This window comes from Zootoca vivipara, chromosome 5 (assembly GCF_965207765.1).
Source record: "Zootoca vivipara chromosome 5, rZooViv2.hap1.1, whole genome shotgun sequence".
Lineage (NCBI taxonomy): Eukaryota > Metazoa > Chordata > Lepidosauria > Squamata > Lacertidae > Zootoca > Zootoca vivipara.
The window spans coordinates 64,698,586-64,718,974 of NC_142588.1; the positions used below are offsets into that span (position 1 = coordinate 64,698,586).

Below are 20,389 nucleotides of genomic sequence, written 5' to 3' on the forward strand. Positions count from 1 at the left end.
AGCTGACTGGGAATTCTGATCACCTGTTTTAAGGCACATGTTTATAAGGTTTGCATATTACATTTGTGGTCTGAACAATAAAGGGTACCCCTTTAAAAATGTAAAGTATGAAGAGGACCAAAGTCATTTGCCTGAAAAGGGTTCCTTGTCCTTACAGAGAAACATAATGATAAGCTAACAGGGGCTGATGGACGACATGAAAAATCCAAACTCTATCAAATGCTTGTCCCGCAGTGATGAAAAGTTATGCTTCAAAAAACATTACATCATCTGCAATAATTAAATTAAGATGTGTCTAAGGAGAGAGAAGAGTGGAATGAATTGGAAGAATCAAGGGACTGGCAGGGTGACAGCAAAGGTGGATAGGTATGTATGTATAACAGGAATAGGCTTTGTTGCATAAGCTATAGTGTGTGTAATTAAATATTGATTATTTAAGTCTTCTGAGAAGAAACTGTTTAGCATATTTTTTTAAAAGAAAATGATGCCAGCATTTTATACTTCTTTCAGCCATCATCTTATAATAGTGGACCAGTAAAGTTAAATGATCATCTTCTGTATAATGTTTATTCCTAGTACAATTCCCCTTTTGTCATTCAAAAATCATGTAATGGAACATTGCTATGTGTATTCTCAGAAATTAGTTAATTCAGAGGGTGTATAGACATCTCCTTGTAAGTCTGTTTCATGTACCTCTCCAGAGAAAATGAGAGAGATGCATACCACCAGTCAGAGCAGATATTTTGTCCCTTGATTTGCCTTGCTGCCTGTGCTCCAGGTATCTTTTTAAAAACTCAATTGTTCGTTTGTTTTTAAAAAGGAAACAGGGGCGTACCCAGGATCAAAACTAGGGGGGGGCAAGGGGTGGGCCCAAGGCATGGGAGGGGAGGGGCAAGGGGAGGGGCCAAGGCACAGGAGGGGAGGTGTCACAAAGTGGGGATGTGGGTGGGGCTACAGAGCCCAGGTGAAACTGACTCCAGTCTAATAACACCAAAAGGGGGGAAATCCAGGGAAATAATAAGGAGGATCAGAGAAAGGTCAGGACAAGCAGCTATAAAAAGGGACATTCTCAATGAGCCTGCTGAGGACCAGCTGTGGTTACGCAAGAGCAAGGACAAGGCATATCCCATACTACGCACATGGGCACTCATATTATGAATGAACAGCATCCTTTGCCAGCCTGGCACCTTCCACGTGCTTTGGACCACAACTGCGCTGCCAGAGGCAGATGGGGGTTGTAGTCCAAAGCACACGGAGGGGAATCAGCTTAGCAAAGCCTGCTGTACAGAAATAAATTAAAGTTTGTCTGCTTTTGCCTTATCCCATATTTTGCCTTATCCCATTCTGGGCTGCATCAATAGGAGTATAGTATCTAGATCAAGGGAAGTAATAGTACCACTGTATTCTGCCCTGGTCAGACCTCACCTGGAGTACTGTGATTCTATGATTATATGAAAAGTATTGAGGGAATGGAGGAGGGGGGCAAACTGCAAGTTTTAATATTGTTCCATGCCACCCCAATATCCACAACAGTGAGATTCCAGGGGCCAAGGCACTTGCCCAGGGTTCATATTTCCACAGTGGAGATAGTGGTGTCTTTATGATGTATTGCTTATTTACACATATTTATAAGCTGAGCCTACAATACAGGCGCTACATAATTATACTTTGTCCATAATAATTTTCACACAACCATCTTAAGAAATCAATCCATGCCTAGGTAAGCCTGTATAGGATAGCAGCCTGAAGCACAGAAACTATCTACAGCCGCTCCTTTCACTTGAACCCCTCACAGAAATCCTGTAGAGCTGGCCTGAAAGGGACCCCCAGGGTCATCTAGTCCACCCCCCCGGTAATGCAGGAATCCTGCCCACAGCGAGACCGACCCCTTTCATACGTCCAGATTCCTGTAAGCCTAGCAAGCTGAATACACCAAGGTCCGGACTCTTCTGCCCTGCGAAATGCAACCCAATCGTCTGAATGGTGGACAATGTCAGCAAAACAAATAGGCAAGTTTGAAGACATGGCAAACAGTGGCAAAGTTCGTTATGAGAGGGAGATGGAAAGTTATATTCCTCCTAAAGGAGAGAAGAAGAAGTAAAAGGACTCCAATTCCCCCAAAAGTCCACCACCTGCTTTCTTCCTGTTTTGTTCTGAGCATCGCCCAAAGATAAAAAGCGACTGTTAGGGCAAAATTCTGGGTGCGAGAATGCTCAGCCACCCAGCTCATCAGGCAAGGGCCTGTGGTCGTTGCAGAGTATAAAAGGAAGGAGTCCAGCCACGATCCGGAGCAAACAGCAAGGTTTATTACTGCGCAGCAGGTTCAATGCCAGACTGAACACCATGAACAGGGCTGCAAGAACTTTTAAAAGTTCCCACCACCATCCCATAATGTACATCGAAAGCATCATACATACATCACTTGTGACAGGGTAAAACGTCAGAAAAGGGGAAGGGGCAAGGGGCATTAGCATACAGGTAAACAGGAGGTAAACAGGATTAACATAAGGTAACAATGCACGATGTCCCAGGACATTGTTAAGCAAGTACCAGTAAGTATCTGGGAGGGGATCCTTGAGTACCTGGCGGGGGGGGGGGCAATGGGTCCAGGTGTGAGTATTGCCTCTGGCTTCGGAGGGTTGGGAATGGCAGGAGATGGTACCTGAATGGATTATGGATATGCAGAGGAGCACCACCCTGGCTACCTGACCTCTTGCTTAAAGGATTATGGCTGTTCCCTGCATCCCTGAGAGCCCTTGGCCAGAGTAGCAAAAGGGGGTTTCATTTAGAAATAAAGATACACGGTATTCATTCATAAAGAAATATGGTTACATAGAGTCTCAGGCAACAGAGAAAGGGTAGGAAAGGGAGCCTTTATTACACAGGGCTTGATCTTGAGGGGGTTCGTGTTGGTGCGATACTAGAGTGGTGTTGTAGGATCAAATGGGGTCCCCTTGAGGGCATTTGTGCCAATCTTGATTCCCAAATGAAGCCTCGTTTGGGTGCCCCCCCTATAAAATTCCCTAACAGTGACCACCCAGGTTTTTCTATTGGTGAGACAGCAAAGAAACTAAAAACCGTAATACATAACAACATAAAAAATATCTGTTGTCAATGCCAACATACCATCGCTTCCAATGAAGCTACATGCAGACTCTTTATAGCAGGGGTGGCCAACTTCCAAGAGTTAAAAACTGGCAGTGATTGATCTACCTCCTTTTGGGGGTTCAGGTTGAGGTTGTTGAGCTTTTTTTTAGGAAGGAAAGCCATCCATGTTTTAGGGGGTTCAGGTCAAAGTTTAGCTTTTTTTAGGAAGGAAAGCCCTGTTTTGGGGGCTTCAGGGCAAAGATGTAGAGCTTTTTTTAGGGGAGCCAAAGTTGCTGAGCTTCTTTGGGGGGAGCCAGTGATCTACCACAGACGTCCAGTGATCTATTAGTAGATCATGATCTACCTGTTGGACATGCCTGCTTTATAGCAATAAAGGGGTGCTGGCCCTTTAAGGCTGAAAGAGAAAACTGAGACATCCATGCCCACCCTTTCTAACACACATCTTTTAAGATCACATCACACAGTGGCTGCCCAAACAGCTTGGATGATAAAAGACACAAAGGAGGGAGGACAATTGGGAAAGATATAACACCATTGCATTCCCATGCCTTCCAAGCCTCCTTATGCAAAACCACCCAGTTAAAACGGAACTCCTTTCACACCTCATTATCGCTGGAGGTTTCATTAAACTGATAAAGATCCCCCCTCCCCAAGGACAAGAGTAAAAGCTGTGGTGCCGACCATTTGCTACCTGAAACAAGGAAACAAATTGTATCTTAAATACTGGCACAGGAGCTTTGGAAGGCTCGCCTTGTCCAGCCTCCTCTCTTTGAGAGAGAGAGAGAGAGAGAGAGAGAGAGAGAGAGAGAGAGAGAGAGAGAGAGAGAGAGAGAGAGAGAGAGAGAGACTGACTGACTTCAATCCTTCAGCAGCCAGCTTCAAGTTCTCTCTCTCTCGCTCTCTTCCCCCCTCCCTCCCACCGCGATCCCTGGGAGGAACATCAGAGTGAGTGTGGTGTTTTACGTACAGTGTTTTATTCCACACCCCAGCTCTTCCAATTCTGGTTCTCCATTCCCCCCTCCTTGTTTGCTCTAGTAAGAGCAGCGGCAGAATGAGCTGAACGAGCGAAGGCTGTGGGGAGGCAGCCCGGGCGAGCTCCAGCAGGAGGGTGTTGCGCTCTCTCCCCTCCTCTCCCTCGCTGCGTCCTTTTGCTTCTAGAGAGGGGCAGCTGCCAGCTGGCTTCTAGAGTAGGGCAGCTGCCCTAACTTGCCCCATGGTGGGTACGCCCTTGAAAGGAAACTAGGCTAACTAACATTCAGCAAATGTGCCCAGACCTTCTTCATTATACTATGTTTCTGACAAGGCACTTACATAATTGCATTGTATGTGCCGAATTCCTGGCTAGTACTAATGCTGTTTTTCCTAAGAGAGACAAGAGGTACTGATCTCACAAACAGAGTTCAAAGAAATACAGGGGCAGTTCTGCCATGGACTGGAGTGGGGAGCAACTTCCTTTAAGTAGCACCATGAGTGCAACAGGACTTTGTAAAATGCTGGCTTAAGTTCAGGAGGTGGGTCACTTGGGTTGTGCTTTGGGCAGTAAAACGCCTGGTGCAAGCACTGAATAGTCCTGCTTCAATTGTAACAAGAGACACAGAACAAATAAGTTTGTATCTCCATTAGCTCTGCTGAATTCTGACTTTCAAAGTTGCAATTTGTGCCTTAGCCATCCTAAACTGGACCAGAAACAACTGAGCCTTATCACTCACTTATAACACTGGAAGCATCTCACCCATGTGATTTGACTGAAGTAGGTGGTAATGGTCTTCCTTGAAATTCTGGAGAAGAGTTAATGACTCTAGGAAACTAACAATGTTGAACAAAAAATAGACTAAAGGGAAGATGAGCCAGCAAGGAAATCTGTTTTGTTGCTGCAAAAGGCCTGTTTTCAGTTGGTTGCTGGGGAATTTTGTGATGTCATCTGGTGGCGTGGCTTTCGAGGCAGCAGTGGGTGATCTGCCTTTCTATTGGATGCTGCTGGAGTCTTCAGAGCTTCTGCTGGTGACGTCTAATTTGGGCACCACTTTTTGTGTTTAATCATTATTTCCGGTATGAAAGGTTTGCTTTTTAGGGAAAAAAATTATGCCAGATCCCTCACTGATGGGCATGGAACGTTGTGGCCAAATTTGTTACATTACAGTTCAGCGGTTACGGAGAAACGCTGTTACATCTGCGCGCGCAATGCCTACATTTTTATATACTGTATATAGATTAGATGCTATTATGTCAAAGCATGCATTGGAGAACACCTTATTCTTATTGTCAAGGCTTTCTAAAAGTGTCCAGATCCTCAGCTGCTGACATTAACAGCTGAAGTACTGTACAAGCAACAGTCATAGCTGGGAAGATGCATTGCTTACAAAGCTGCTGCTGCCTATTGTTTACAGGGGATGACCCACCACATGGGGGGGGGGGGACAACAGACCCCTGAAATAAAAAGAAATGTAGCTATGGAGGTAAAGGAAATGTATTTTACTGAACAAATGCACAGATGCCTTGATATTTCGTTTCGATGTTACATCGGCTCCACTGCTTTCGTAACCGATAGACTAATGTACAGTACTTGCTGTGCAGCCAGCACACACCAGGAGTTCAGCAAAAGTTTACATTCCTTACAACAAGAAATGTTCAGCAGCCCACAAAACCAACCAGTGCTCCATAAACTCTAACAAAACATAATTTTCCAAACCAAAGCACTCCCACTGCTTATACTCTTCAGGCAAAAAAGTGCTTCAGGTTCAAACTCCAGCATGTACTGCAGAACGACAGGGGTGAGGGCTGGAGGGAGGAGGGCAGGACTTACTAAGCTATTCTCCAAGCAGCAGGGTAGTACCTTTTCCTAGTGCTTGAGGGTGAGCTGGCAAATGAGGTCAACATGGTCATCCTCTTGGTATAGACTGACTGCATAGGAACTCACAGCAGGCTGATGTCATTCATTTTCATGTGAAGCTTCTATAAATGGAAGAAACTGGATGGTATCTTTGCCTTTAGAGTACACTGAAATTGTAGCTTCATAGAATATAGGAAATTTTATAAACCTCTGTTTATAATGCATAATACAGACATACATTAGGAACAAGGGAATCTTACACAATTCTCTCTAAAGACCAGCATATTGGGGAAACTGGCATAACTATTAGTCAATTAAAAAATGCACACTGCTAAGCTATGGTGGAAGAGTTTTTTCATGAACTTTCCCCTCCCTCTTTTCTGCCTCATCTTCGACATCCCACCATCAGAAAAAGGACATTGTGACAGGCAAGGAATCTGCAAGCAACTATGATGGGGAAGGGGGAGTTTTATCTCCCAGGGAAACTGTGGATAACGTAAACTCAGAATGAGGATAGACAGCTGAGGCAGTCAGATGAAACGAAGAACAGATTTAGGACCTTTACGAGGGAAATTCTCCCTATCAATGCACCCTCCAAATTATCTTAACCTGCAATTGCTAGATTGCCTTAGCAGTATATTTGTCAGGGATGAGCCAGCAGAGACTTCATCATTTTTTGGGTTTCTGGAAGGGCGAGCGCAGGCCTCAGCAGAGATCTGAACAGAGTGATTCTGATGAGTGATTATTACGTGCTAATGACTTGTTGTAAATACTGTAAATAAAGCCAGAAAAATGCCAGAAAAGTCTCGTGGTAATTGCTGTGAAGAGAGGAATCCCGTCAACCCCGACAATATCATTCCCTTACCATTATGGAGCATATAGAAGTAGAATAAAGGTAACTGTAATCTATTGCTGCTGTATAGCTGAAATAATGCATTATATTCATATACTGGCTGAGTCAAAATGGGAGTTGGAGTCATATAGTCTCCACTCCACTCTTCTCTTTCCATTATCGCAACATAAATGATAATTTATATTTCCTCCCAGAATTATTGAGTTGAGGATTATTTGGACTAGCTTTCCACATTCAAGACGCTTCAAATGTTTTGGATTACAACAAAGCACTGATGATGGGATTTATAGTCTAACACAGGCATAATCAAACTTGGCCCTTCAGATTTTTGGGAGTACAACTCCCATCATACCTAGCTAACAGGACCAGTAGTCCCAAGACATCTGGAGGGCCGAGTTTGCCTATGCCTGGTTTAACAGGATCGAAAAGCTGGCCTGGTTTGCCATCAGGAAACTGATATGGCTGGGCAGTGGCAAAAATATGCATGAAATTAGGGCAATTTGTAGTCATGGGAAGACTTTGAAAAGGAACTCCAGTGATGTAAGTCTTGTACTACTTATGATATAGAATGGTGCGGTACTGAGGCTATGCATTCAATTCTCACTTTGAACAATGTCTTTCTTTAGGTAACCGAGTAAGGTGCACCAAGTTCTTCATGTGCTGGAGCTTTACAGGGCATTCGATGATGGGTTTCGTGCCCTCGGTGAGTTAGAGACTTCCCCTGTATGTGAAGACAGCCTTCGGCAGATTGAGCAAATAAGACCAATAGTAGGTCCAATGGTCAAGAAGGCATTTACTTCATGTGCTGTAAAGGGAAGTAGAGAGCATGTGGGGGGTTTCGGCCTGGGAAGGTAGCCCATCTAGGAGGAAAACTCTGGTCCTAAAGCCCCATTGTCTTGCAGGATAACTTCAGTGGAATAAAAGGTTAAGAAGTAAACCCTACACATCTCTGGAGTCCCTAAGACACTTGGATGGCATCTTGTATTGCTTGTATTACTAATTGTATTGCTCTACTTTCCTTTTGACCACATCAGTGCACGTAGAAAATGAGCCTGCTTTCTTGAGAACTTCTTTCTGAGATGTCCCTGTTTTGCAACCAAACATCTCCTCTCCAGCTGTTCTTGTTCTGTATGTGCTTGAACTTCACAAGGCAAATGGGTAGTGCCCAGTGAAGGCAAGTAAAATCCATTCAATGCAAGCAAGGTCAAGTCACAATAGGCAAGGTCAGATCAAGCAGGTAAAGTCAAGCCAAGCTGGGACAATGCAAGAACAATTCAGTCAAAAGCTCTGTTATGAAGAGAGCAGACATAAACAGGACCTTGGACAGCTCCAAGCAAGTCCTGCTGGCTGAAGCTCTGCCTTATTCCAGTAGCTATAAGAAGATGCTGTCTCAGCAGGATATAAAAACCAACAGAAGCCTTATGTAGGCTGACAAGACCTGCAGTGTGTTGACTCCTCCTACACGACCTGAAGCAGCTGGCTGGTTTATTCAAGGACCCTTACCTAGTTTTGCAACATTTGAATTCTACATTGCTGCAGAGATGGAGGTATGGAAGGAGCCTCACCCTCTGGGTTCAAGGATGGTGGTAAGGTTGTGACCTCCAGCTGGGAGCTCCCTGAAAACCAATGGTTCTGCCTTCAATGAAGCTGCCAAAACCTCATCCTCATAGTTATCCACCATGCACTACAAGGTCCAGTCTTATGGCAGGTAGGGTTTGGAATGGCAAAAGAAAACATGTCCAGAAGAGGAAGAAGGAGGCTTTGACACCTGCATCCAAAGCTTGCTGCTCCACACGCTGGTCTTCTGAAATGGTGCCAACAGGTTGAAAATTTGTATTTCTACATTCTTAACCTATTAGTGCAAATTATTATAGCACACCATAGATATAACTGAGCCTTTAGCAATGTACAGTGAGCATGCCCCAAGCATTGATTATTGGTGTAAGTACTGGGGTGTTTCAAGTGCCTATTTTTGTCAATGAAATTTACTGGGGAAAATATCCTAAATGTACTTGCAAAGTTGTTGTTGTTCGAATGTGTTTATAAAATGATTTCCCACAGCACTGGGGTTGCACTCTACCATTTATCAACAACAAATTATAAAACAAACTAATAAAATAATAAAAAAGACAGCATATCTATTTAAAATGCATAGGAAAAAATGATTACAGAGTACATGAGATAATACAAACTAACCAGCCAGCTGAATGGTAACCTTGGCCCTAAGTTGGTACCGTGATCTAAATTATGTGCACAGTAGTGTATAATCCCAATTTTCCAGCTTTCATTGTGCTGTCCTTTCTGTGTGTTTATTATAAGCACACTGCAAATTCTCAGTTAAGATAGTGAACCAATACAGTCAGGCAGAACCGTTTTTATTGGCCATATGGAATTTCTCCTCAAGGATTCCTTTACGCTGTCCTGGTTGCAGAAAACAAGAAGTTATTTATAAAAAATTCCACCCTTGGAATTTTATCTGCCTCCACTGCCTTGTTATTTGTGGTGCTTTGGTGGCATATGATCACCTGCCATGAGGAGATGAGCTGCAGTTGTCAGCCATTTATTTTAGGCATTTTACTGATTTGTAGGATCTCAAGTTTTACTAGAAGCAGAAAGTCATTGCTGTATGAAGACACATTTCTTCTTCCCTCTTAGTCTTCGCTCTTTTATACCCCCTCCTCCATTTTGGAAGGGTTGTAATTTAATTGTTGTGTATCACTGCTCGTTTTTTCCACGACCAATTGTCTGTGTGATTGTATCTGCAAAATATCAAAATTGTCCCCAACTATATTCAAACATGGCTGGAGTCTCCAGCCATATTTTAGATACTTTCTTCACACAATTTGGGCATATAAAACAATCTACAGAATATAAGTAAAGACAGGTGCAATTTACATGAACACAGCCTAAAACCAATTAAATAGTAAACAAGATTGTTGTTGTTTAGTCGTTTAGTCGTGTCCGACTCTTCGTGACCCCATGGACCATAGCACACCAGGAAATCATAGAGTTTTCTTGGCAGGGAAATCATAGAGTTTTCTTGGCAGGGATACTGGAGTGGCTTGCCAATTCCTTCTCCAGGTGGATCACGTTTGGTCAAAACATAACTTCTCTAAGTTATTTAAGCCCCTTCGCCACGACAAGGCAGTGATCCATGAAGGGGGTAAACAAGATAGCAGCAACTTAAATTTGGGGAAATTTAGCCTGCATTGGCAAGCAACCATCTTAATAAACCAATAGGTTTTATAAGTTGACAATGAGAACAGAGGAAGTTGCCTTCTGCTGGTCAGACTATTAGTCTATTTAGCTCTATGTTGTCTGCACTGACTGGCTGCTGTTCAGTATTTCAATAGGCATATTTTACAACCCTGCCCGGAGATACCAAGGATTGAATCTAGAGCAATCTGAATGCAAAGACTGAGCTCACAATGGAGAGGGGACTAGGCAAATTTCCCTTAATGGAAGTTCCATTGGGTGGGTTCCACTGCTGGCAAACCTTGACATTGAAAATGAGTAGATCTTGCACTGGAAAATGGGTAGATAAGAAGAACATCTTCAGCAACCAATTCCAGTGTTTGGAAGTAGCCATTGCCTTATTGTGATTAGAACAACTTCACCAACACAACTTCATCCCCTTCTTGTAAACATAAACAAGACCAAAAATAGATGGCTCACCCTCTCAGCGAAGGAAATGTATTTTTTTTAAAAAGGAGGGTTTTTGATCAGTGTTCCTATTGTATCTCCCATGACTGCAAGGTCAGAGCAGTTTACATTGTTCCGGGAATATAATGATTCAACTGGGCAGCTTTGGATCCTGAATGCAGGCATTTCAGTTAAACATGTTTGAATAGATATGTCATCCCAACTACAGCAGCAAAAACCCCAGCAATACTACTGTTCTATATTCAATTGCTGTCTGAAATTAGAGATGGGTAGATCAGTCTATATATCCAGTTCATATCAATTTTGCTTTAAGTTCATTCATCACGTCCATTCCATTTTGTTTTTAAAGTAATCTGTTATTGTGTATTTTATTGCAAAATAAAATATTTCAACCCACACATTAGTCTGGAAGGAACAGATCAGGTTAGTCCACACCAGAGTTCACAGAATGCCCATTGTACAAGTACTTGCTATTAGCTCGTAATTTGTGTATATATAAATAATAATAATAATAATAATAATAATAATAATAATAATAATAATAGTTTATTTATACCCCACCCACCTGGCTGAGCTTCCTCAGCCGCTCTGGGCAGCTTGTAGAGCTCAGATATCAGCCATCGCCTAGTATGTTAACTGCTTGGGGCTAAATGACATCAATAAGCTTACCATAGAAGCTTACACATTTGTTACAAGAAAAACCAAGAAAGTGTAAATGGAAAATGAAGCATCATTCTCTTACAATCTTTATGTTCTGCTGGGAAACTTTTCTGACATTTCCCCCCAAGAACCAGGTGTAGAGAAAGTTGGCAGGTTGTAGCAGAGGAAAAGCCAATGATTACACCAAGGAGTAAGGTAGAGTATTGTCCAACATCTGTTGCTTAGGGAAAATATTCTTATGCACCATGTTCTGGTCTCACAGCATCAAACGTCTGAGAAATGCTAGGACAAAATGCACATTGACACCTGAAAAATATTGTGATGATTTGGTAGGTGAATGTCTGGAAGCAGAGATAACAGACAGCTGTTAAAAGATTAGGCAATTGTTTCTATCAGTTTCTTTTCTTCTGTGTTATGCTGAATGTCAAAGGACGTTTATATAAAAAGGTGATCTGCCTGCTTATTCCTTTTTGTATTAGACAGAACTTTACTTATTGTCATTAGCAAATATAAAATCTCTGTCTCTGGGTTCTAAACAACATGATCTGCATTTTTTAAAGACAATTAAAAGTCCATGGACAGATGGCAACTTGTTAAGGCCAAGTCTTTTTTTCAGAAGCATATGTTAGGAAAGTAAACAGATAGGTAGATGTAAAGAAAAATTTGGAGAAGATATCAAGAAAGCATAGAGACAAATTGTCCCTTTGCAGTGCCACAGAGACTCTCAGATAGATCCTATGCATCACTGAGCTTCTGAAATGGCATCATATAGGATTGAGCAGTTATTATTAATTTGAATATTGCCTCATATAGTCTACAGCTTGATTAGTGCATTCTAGTAGACAGGGCACCAGCTTTCAGAGCTTACTGAGAAGATTAATTTTTCAGCAGTGCAAGTTGTACTAAAGTATCAGTTTTGCTCTGATTCCTATATCCCTGAGAACACTCAGAATCTGGTGTTCTCCTGGCAGATCCACCCACATCTGGCCCCCTCCTCTAAGTATATGAGTGGCTTTGTCCACAATCCTTGGAATCTCTGCCTCCTCAATAAAATGCACCACCTGTTCCTGGTTTGGTAGCCATTGCTCAATCTATGCCTTCCAGTTGCTTTATTTCCAGGGTTATTGAACTCTGTGGATTCCATCTACTCAACTGTACTGGCCATATTGTAAGCACCAAAAGCTGCTTATATAAAGTCAGAGCATCGGCTCTTCAGGGTTAGAAAAAACAAGGACCTTTTATAGACCTATCTGAAAATACTAGGGATTTAACCTGGGATGTTTTGTATGCAAAGTATGTACTCTACCACTGAACAATAGTCCTGTTTTAGATTGTAGGGATGGATCAGCCCTACAGCCTCTATTTTCCTTTGAATCTAAATACAGGATTGTATCCCTTTGGGTATGAATTTTACTGAGGCTTGATCACATTTTTTTACTGTAAATATATGTAAATAAACAAGGATTGCATGCAGAGGATTTACAGAGATATATTAAAAGCAGCATCCTTGCATTCTCAATCAGCATGCTATGTTTATTAGTAGATGTTGTTGTTTGTAAATGTAAATCATGAATCCCCAGTGCATATTCAGAAAAGTTGTTGGATATGGAATTCCTATCTAGATTTTGGGATGAATCAATCTGAATAAAAGTTTCTAAATCAGCTTTTGGTTTGTGCTAGCAATAAAATGGCAAGCCTTCTTCCATTCTGCCTTGAAAATAATTAATAATAATTTGAAGCACTTTATTGAACATACATCATGCATGTATGTAAGACCAGTACCCATGTAGTACTTGGGAGTTTGTTCCAATTATTTAAGGGGAACTTACTTCCTAGCAATTATCATTAAGATTACACAACAACTCACTGATATGGAATTCCTTTGCACTCTTAACTGGAAGAAAGTCCTATTGAACATAATAGTACTTATTTCTAAGCAAACATGCAATAGGATTGCACTGCACATGCCAAAATTGTCAGTGACAATTAGTGTTTAATGATGACACAAAAGCATAAAGTCATCAAAATGTCCTCTAACTACTATTCTTGTTTAAATTTACTTAGTTCAATCAAAATGAAGCTCTGGAAATAGAGAAATGTTTTCAGTTGCATTTTGTGGATGATGATGAGAAGATTAATACAGTGGTGCCTCGGTTTACAAACACAATTGGTTCTGGAAGTCTGTAATTAACCTGAAGCGTACTTAACCTGAAGTGAACTTTCCCATTGAAAGTAATGGAAAGTGGATTAATCTGTTCCAGACGGGTCCACAGAGTACTCAACCTGAAGCGTACTTAACCTGAAGCATGGGTGTAATTGGTTCCGGAAGTCCGTACTTAACCTGAAGTGTACTTAACCTGAAGTGAACCTTCCCACTGAAAGTAATGGAAAGTGGATTAATCCGTTCCAGATGGGTCCGCGGAGTACTTAAACTGAAAATACTCAAACCGAGGTGTACTTAAACCGAGGTATGACTGTATATTGGGGCATAGTGGGCAGTCTTTGAAAATAACAATTGGCATGGGATTTTATGGTGTAATCCAAGAAGTACCATTAGTCCATCTAGCCCAGAATTGTCTACTCCAACCCGGTGTCTTCCAGAAGTTTTTAGACTACAGTGGGGTGGGGCTGATAGTCCAAAATATATGGAGAACACCAGGGTGGTGAAGAGTAGTCTAGACCTCAAGAAGAGTTTTTCAACTTCTATACTACTGGAGATGCCAGGGATTGAACCTGTGACTTTATGCATACAAAGGTGTGCTCTGTCAGTTTGTGATTTCTCACTATGGGAAATATGCTGTGCTAGTCATACTCAGCTAGTCTATTGATTTAAACAAGTCTGTTTTAAGTATGATTCATTTTGGGTATCTATTGTCTTTACCAACATTAAAACTAAAACTACAGTAAAACTACACAATGCATGTGATTTAGAGAAAGTTTGATCACCTCATGCCCTTAGATTTCAAAGATTCTGGACATCAGAAGCTGTAGAATTTGATACCAATTAATGTTCCTTTTTATCAGATAGAAACTGTGATACTTTTTGCTTTAAATGTATAAATTTATTTTATATCAAATGTGATTGAATGCTTCTAATTCATTATTGTATACCTTCTCAAAGTCCTGACTGATTTTATTTATTTAAAAATTATAGAAATTCTTGCTTACACCAACCCTGTACAATTCAACTTGATTATGTGATACCCAAATATGTTCAGTAGGCTGTCGATCTCTAAGGATACATCCATTCCTGCAACAGATATGCCGAATCTATAACTGGTGTATGTATCACACATACATGCACCCCTCTAGCAAAAAAAGGAAAAAAAGAAAACGGAGCTTTTTAGATTGACTGCCACTGATGTCAGACTTATGTAAAGTAACTCCAAGTAAAGGCAGGAATGTGACCTTTTCCCTCTTATAATTTCCATTTCAAAAAAGCAATGAGCCATGTCGGATCAAAGCGAAACTGCACACTTCTCCATGTGGAGGATTTTTGTTGTTGTTGTTGCTCTTTTTAGGTGGTAGAAGTCATGTAACCCAGTGACCCTTGAGTGGGAAATAAATCTTCCAGGAATAGCCTACCTTGAACCACATTGTCCATTAACATAATACTGTAGGGAGGTGGGGAATCCAAATAATTTTTTGCTTCTTAGGACTGTCACCCAATTCAAGACATTATAAGTTTATTCATCACATAGAATTATTTATTAAGTATTTTGCTATACTGTCCCTAATGACAGTTGTGGATGCTGCACTAGGGGATAAAAGCATGAAACTTCTGGTATCTCACAGCTGGTCTAATTGCCCAAGCAATTCCATCACTACTTTTAGGGACATCAGTGGAACAACATGCATTCTGAGAGGTGCACATCAGCATACTCTGTGATGTTGCAAAAGGTGGTGGAGTGCTATTCTCTGTGCAAACAAAAACAACCCAATAATAGGGTCTCACCATCCTCTAAACTAGGGGTAGTCAATCTTTTTATACCTACTGCCCACTAATGCACCTTTCTTGATGGTAAAATTTCCTTACCGCCCACAAGTGCTCGATAGGAGGATTCAGCTTGTGCCATAGAACCCCCCTCCCGCCCACCTAGAATCCAGAAATGCCCACTAGTGGGCGGTAGGGACCAGGTTGACAACCCCTGCTCTAAACCATTGCAAAGATGGAGCTCATATCCTGGACTCTTAGGGATGCACCACAGCTTAGTGATAAAGCAACTGCTTTGTAAGGAGGTTCTATCTCCAACACCTCCAGGTAGGCCTGGGAGATGGCACTGTCCAAAACCCTTGAGAGGCACCATAGACAATAGTAAGGTAAAAGGTAAAGTTAACCCTGACCGCTAGGTCCAGTTGCAGACAACTCTGGGGTTGCACACTCATCTTGCTCTATAGGCCAAGGGAGCCGGTGTTTGTCCGCAGACAGCTTCCGGGTCATGTGGCCAGCATGACTAAGTCACTTCTGGCGAACCAGAGCAGCGCACGGAAACACCATTTACCTTCCCGCTGGAGCAGTACCTATTTATCTACTTGCACTTGATGTGCTTTCAGACTGCTAGGTTGGCAGGAGCTGGGACCGAACAACAGGAGCTCACCCCATCACGGGGATTCGAACTGCCAACCTTCCAATCGGCAAGCCCTAGGCTCAGTGGTTTAGACTGAGTAAGGTACCTACCCAACAGTAAGGTAGATGGCTCAATTATCTGACTCGGTATTAGGCAGCTTCCTTTATTCCTAATAACTACAGTATGTGGTACACAGGCAGAACTGTGTGGGCATAAAATGTCTTGAGTAACCCCCCAAAAAACCCTGCCAACTAGAGGGCTACAGGTGTTTCAGTAAGTCAAAAAGCTCATCAGCATGGTCATAAACCAGAGGTGTTGACTTAAGGACACAGTGACAAGTAGGACAATCAGGAGGAACCCACACCATAAGGGCTCATAACCCAGCATGTTAAATATCTATTAATACTCAATGTAGTGGGCACGTTGGTGAAAATGCATTTCACTTCAGGTAGATCCATGGGGGTGCATTTTATCCATGTATCACAAATTATTCCAATAAAAGATCTGTTGGGGGGAAATGTTCTTTTGGGAAGATGGCTCTCAATTTTGTTTTAACAACTGACAGGACATAGGTAGGGCTAAATATACTTAAAGGGGTTATGCTTTGCAGAAGGGAGTGAGTAGGTTTTAAGGCAGAATTGATCCAATACCCTTGGTGGTGGGAGTTCAACAGACTTGCTTGTGAATCCCAAATTTGTCTCTCCAGTTCCCATCAATGACAGCTTTGAAATTGGTCCCACTTTGGTTTTAATCTAACCCCATCACATCCTGTGTTGTTTTTGCTTCACCATCCAATCCAATGGATGTTTACTCAAAAGTAAATCACATGCTGTTCAAACGGGACATGGGATTGTAGCCTAGGGTTTATTTGATCCATTCTGCTAGCATTGAGTGATTCGTAATTTTGCTACATTTAGTTTAGCTTGCCAATAAAGGAGGAATTAGCTCTGTCTTGGGGGGGGGCACACCCAAACACATACAGGCAAGGGTGAAGAAATCTTTCCTTTGATGGTCTTGTAAATCTGTGAGTATGTGTGAGAGAGTTACAGAGAGCTGAGAAACTGAGCAGTGTGTGTGTTTTTAGAACAGTCCCACTGCTCATTTTAAAATTGGCAACAGGTGCAGCAACATTTTCCAGGATAATAGAGTGGCTAAGGTCAGTGCTAGAATAGCATCTCATCCCGGTCTGCATAAATATCATGAGAAACGATACGGATGGACTGAATCGTAAATTCATGAATTCCTTTCTCCTTGTCAACAGTGGGATCTTTAATGGAAAGGTTACACTAGCACAGAGAACCTCAACACTTGTAAGCCATCTGTAAAAAGAGAAGGTGCATAAAATTGTGAAGAAGAGATATGTTGCCTTTTTATTCCTCCCTCTGTGTGTAAAATGGAACAAGCATGCTAATTTGGTGTGGAGGAGGGGCGATGCTACAAGGCCAGGATTACAATAACTGCAGAATATTACATACCACACATCAACCCCTTACATCCAAACACAGTTTCTATACCTCTCTTTTTTACAAGCAACCATTTTGAATGTGTCAAAAATGAGGCCAAAATTGTACTCCTCATGCTTCTCTGTCTTATTCAGAATCCATCCTGCCAGTCTCCTGTTGGAACCCACAGAGACGGTATAGGCACCAGGGAATACTAGGAAGCTCTGGGATGCTCTCCGTTCAAAGCAAGGAAGCTCTGGAGCTTCCATTAATGCTTTCCTGCAGGTTGGGCAGAAATAATAGTTATGTATATGCCATACATTTAAAGCACGCACACGCCTGAATCCTGGAAACTGTTGTTTACCTGTTGCAGAACTATTATTAAAATGGATGACTATGGCTAACTTAGACACATTAAAATCAATGAGTCTTCTCTGATTAGGACTTAGCTGGATACAATTCATGGTATGTACGAAGAAAATAAAGAGGATCCCAGGTTCCTCTAAGAAAGTAAGGTGGGGCTTCACCTTTTCTTCTCTAAGAATGTGCTTCAACGTTGCCTTTGTCCCTGTCTTTTGGGACAAGCCTTATGAGGAACCATTGAGAGAGTTGGGTATGTTTAGCCTGGATAAGAGAAGACTAAGAGGAGATGCGATAACCATTTTCAACTATCTAAAGGGCTGTCACATGGAAGATGGAGCAAACTTGCTTTATCCTGCTTCAGAGGCTAGGACCCAAACCAATGGCTTCAAGTTACAAGAAAGTAGATTCCAACTTAATATCAAAAAGAACTATCTTACACTAAGAGCTATTTGACAGTGGAACGGTCTCCCTTGGGAGGTGATGACCTCTCCTTCTGAAATATACTTGGAGTCGAGAGTGAATTTCATGCTCTTTATTCAGCTTGTAGTAGCAATAGAGGAAGAAAAGAAGAATTGCTCTTTTCCCAAAAACGTCTGCTTATATACATTATTTACACAATAGGCCTTGCGTGATTGGCCACTTCAGGGCTGCACCTATGGGCCAATCAGGTTGCGGATTGACTTCTGCCAGCAGCCTGATTGGCTGCTCCTGCAGCCAATCAGGTTGCTGATTCACTTCCACTTGGAGCTGGATTGGATGGCTCCTGCAGACCAATCAGACTGCTGCATTCTGGATCCTATTGTTCTAGGATTCAGCTCAGTACATAACACCTCCTTTGGAGGTTTTTGAGCAGAAGTTGGATGGGCATCTGTCATGGATGCTTCAGCTGAGATACCTGCATGATGACCCTCAGGGTCCCTTCCAACTCTACAATTCTATGACTCTATTATTCTATAGCATGCAAGTAGAGTAACAACTTAATCCTAACCCTTTGACAAGGTGCCCCATGATATTCTTGTAAAGAAGCTGGTAAAATGCAGGCTAGACAATGCTACCATTCAGTGGATTTGTAACTGGCTTACTGACCGAACCCAAAGGGTGCTCATCAATGGCTCCTCCTCATCCTGGAGAGTAGTGACTTGTGGGGTGCCACAGGGTTCTGTCTTGGGCCCAGTCTTATTCAACATCTTTATCAATGACTTGGATGATGGGCTTGAGGGTATCCTGAGCAAGTTTGCAGACGACACCAAATTGGGAGCGGTGGCTAATACCCCAGAGGACAGGATCACACTTCAAAATGACCTTAACAGATTAGACAACTGGGCCAAAGCAAACAAGATGAATTTTAACAAGGAGAAATGTAAGGTACTACACTTGGGCAGAAAAAATGAAAGGCACAAATACAGGATGGGTGACACCTGGCTTGAGAGCAGTACATGTGAAAAGGATCTAGGAGTCTTGGTAGATCACAAACTTGACATGAGTCAGCAGTGTGATGCAGCAGCTAAAAAAGCCAATGCAATTCTGGGCTGCATCAATAGGAGTATAGCATCTAGATCAAGGGAAGTAATAGTACCACTATATTCTGCTCTGGTCAGACCTCACCTGGAGTACTGTGTCCAGATCTGGGCACCACAGTTCAAGAAGGATACTGACAAACTGGAACGTGTCCAGAGGAGGGCAACCAAAATGGTCAAAGGCCTGGAAACAATGCCTTATGAGGAACGGCTTAGGGAGCTGGGTATGTTTAGCCTGGAGAAGAGAAGGTTAAGGGGTGATATGATAGCCATGTTCAAATATATGAAAGGATGTCATATGGAGGAGGGAGAAAGATTGTTTTCTGCTGCTCCAGAGAAGCGGACACGAAGCAATGGATTCAAACTACAAGAAAGAAGATTCCACCTAAACATTAGGAAGAACTTCCTGACAGTAAGAGCTGTCCGGCAGTGGAATTTGCTACCAAGGAGTGTGGTGGAGTCTCCTTCTTTGGAGGTCTTTAAGCAGGGGCTTGACAGGCATATGTCAAGAATGCTTTGATGGTGTTTCCTGCTTGGCAGGGGGTTGGACTGGATGGCCCTTGTGGTCTCTTCCAACTCTATGATTCTATGACACCTTAAACACTTTTTAAAAAAATATGGCATAAATTTCATGTTAACAAATTTATTAAATTGTTGCAAGACCCTTTGGTTGCTTTTTTGCAGGAGGATAACTTGTCTACTCTGAAAATTGTTGTGCATTTTTCTGTGCATTTCCCCACACTTTTTCAGGGGATTCCTCAGATCTGGAAACCCAATTGAAATGCTTTTTCGTATGTTAAAAAGTTGATTGCTGTCCCAAGTGCCTGTGTGTCAATTAGAATTTGGATATGCAGATCATCACTGCAGATTTGTGTTCTGGCCTTGGAGAAATAGCTAATCGCTTTGCTAATCGCTTTGGCTTTCCATTGAGCATTGGCCAGTTTTGATTGGGACAGCAGGTGGGAATGCTGTGGAATCAGCTGTTAACAGCCATTACAGAAGAAAGCAAGCAGGGAGGCACCTCCTGTTTATAGGGATTCAGCCATTTAGGGGCAAATGATTTGTGACAAATCTGGGGAGTTGAATGAGTTAACGAGGTGCTCACGGCAGTCATCTGCCAGGCAAAACGATGCTTGGATGAAGAGCCTGGCAAGGGGCCAACGGGCAGCACTGGGTGGACAAAGCATGCAGTAAAACAAATGGGATAGTGGGCTGTGTGTTTAGTCAGCAAGCAGGAGCAGTAATTTATCATAAATGCATAGCGTACATAGTTCATTGGTACAGGCATGATGGTACATATTTATCTGAGCAGGGAGTTTCAAGACAGGGTTTCAAGAAATGCTTTATCCTTGAGGACAAATGACGTGAAGACACTGAAAGACTCC

At 42.2% G+C, this 20,389-nt stretch overlaps 1 long non-coding RNA gene across 2 annotated transcripts in view; it reads left to right on the plus strand.

Moving 5' to 3' along the window:
* Nucleotides 1-9,378, plus strand: part of LOC148685715 (uncharacterized) — a 133,964-nt gene extending 124,586 nt beyond the window's left edge. The window contains exons 3-4 of one of the 2 annotated variants that reach the window (XR_015950282.1): nucleotides 158-366; nucleotides 7,418-9,378. This is a non-coding gene — a long non-coding RNA (uncharacterized LOC148685715). Of the gene's footprint in view, nucleotides 1-157; nucleotides 724-7,417 lie in introns of those variants that run through there. The other variant, XR_015950281.1, reaches the window with a different exon arrangement.
* The last annotated feature ends 11,011 nt before the right edge of the window (nucleotides 9,379-20,389 follow it).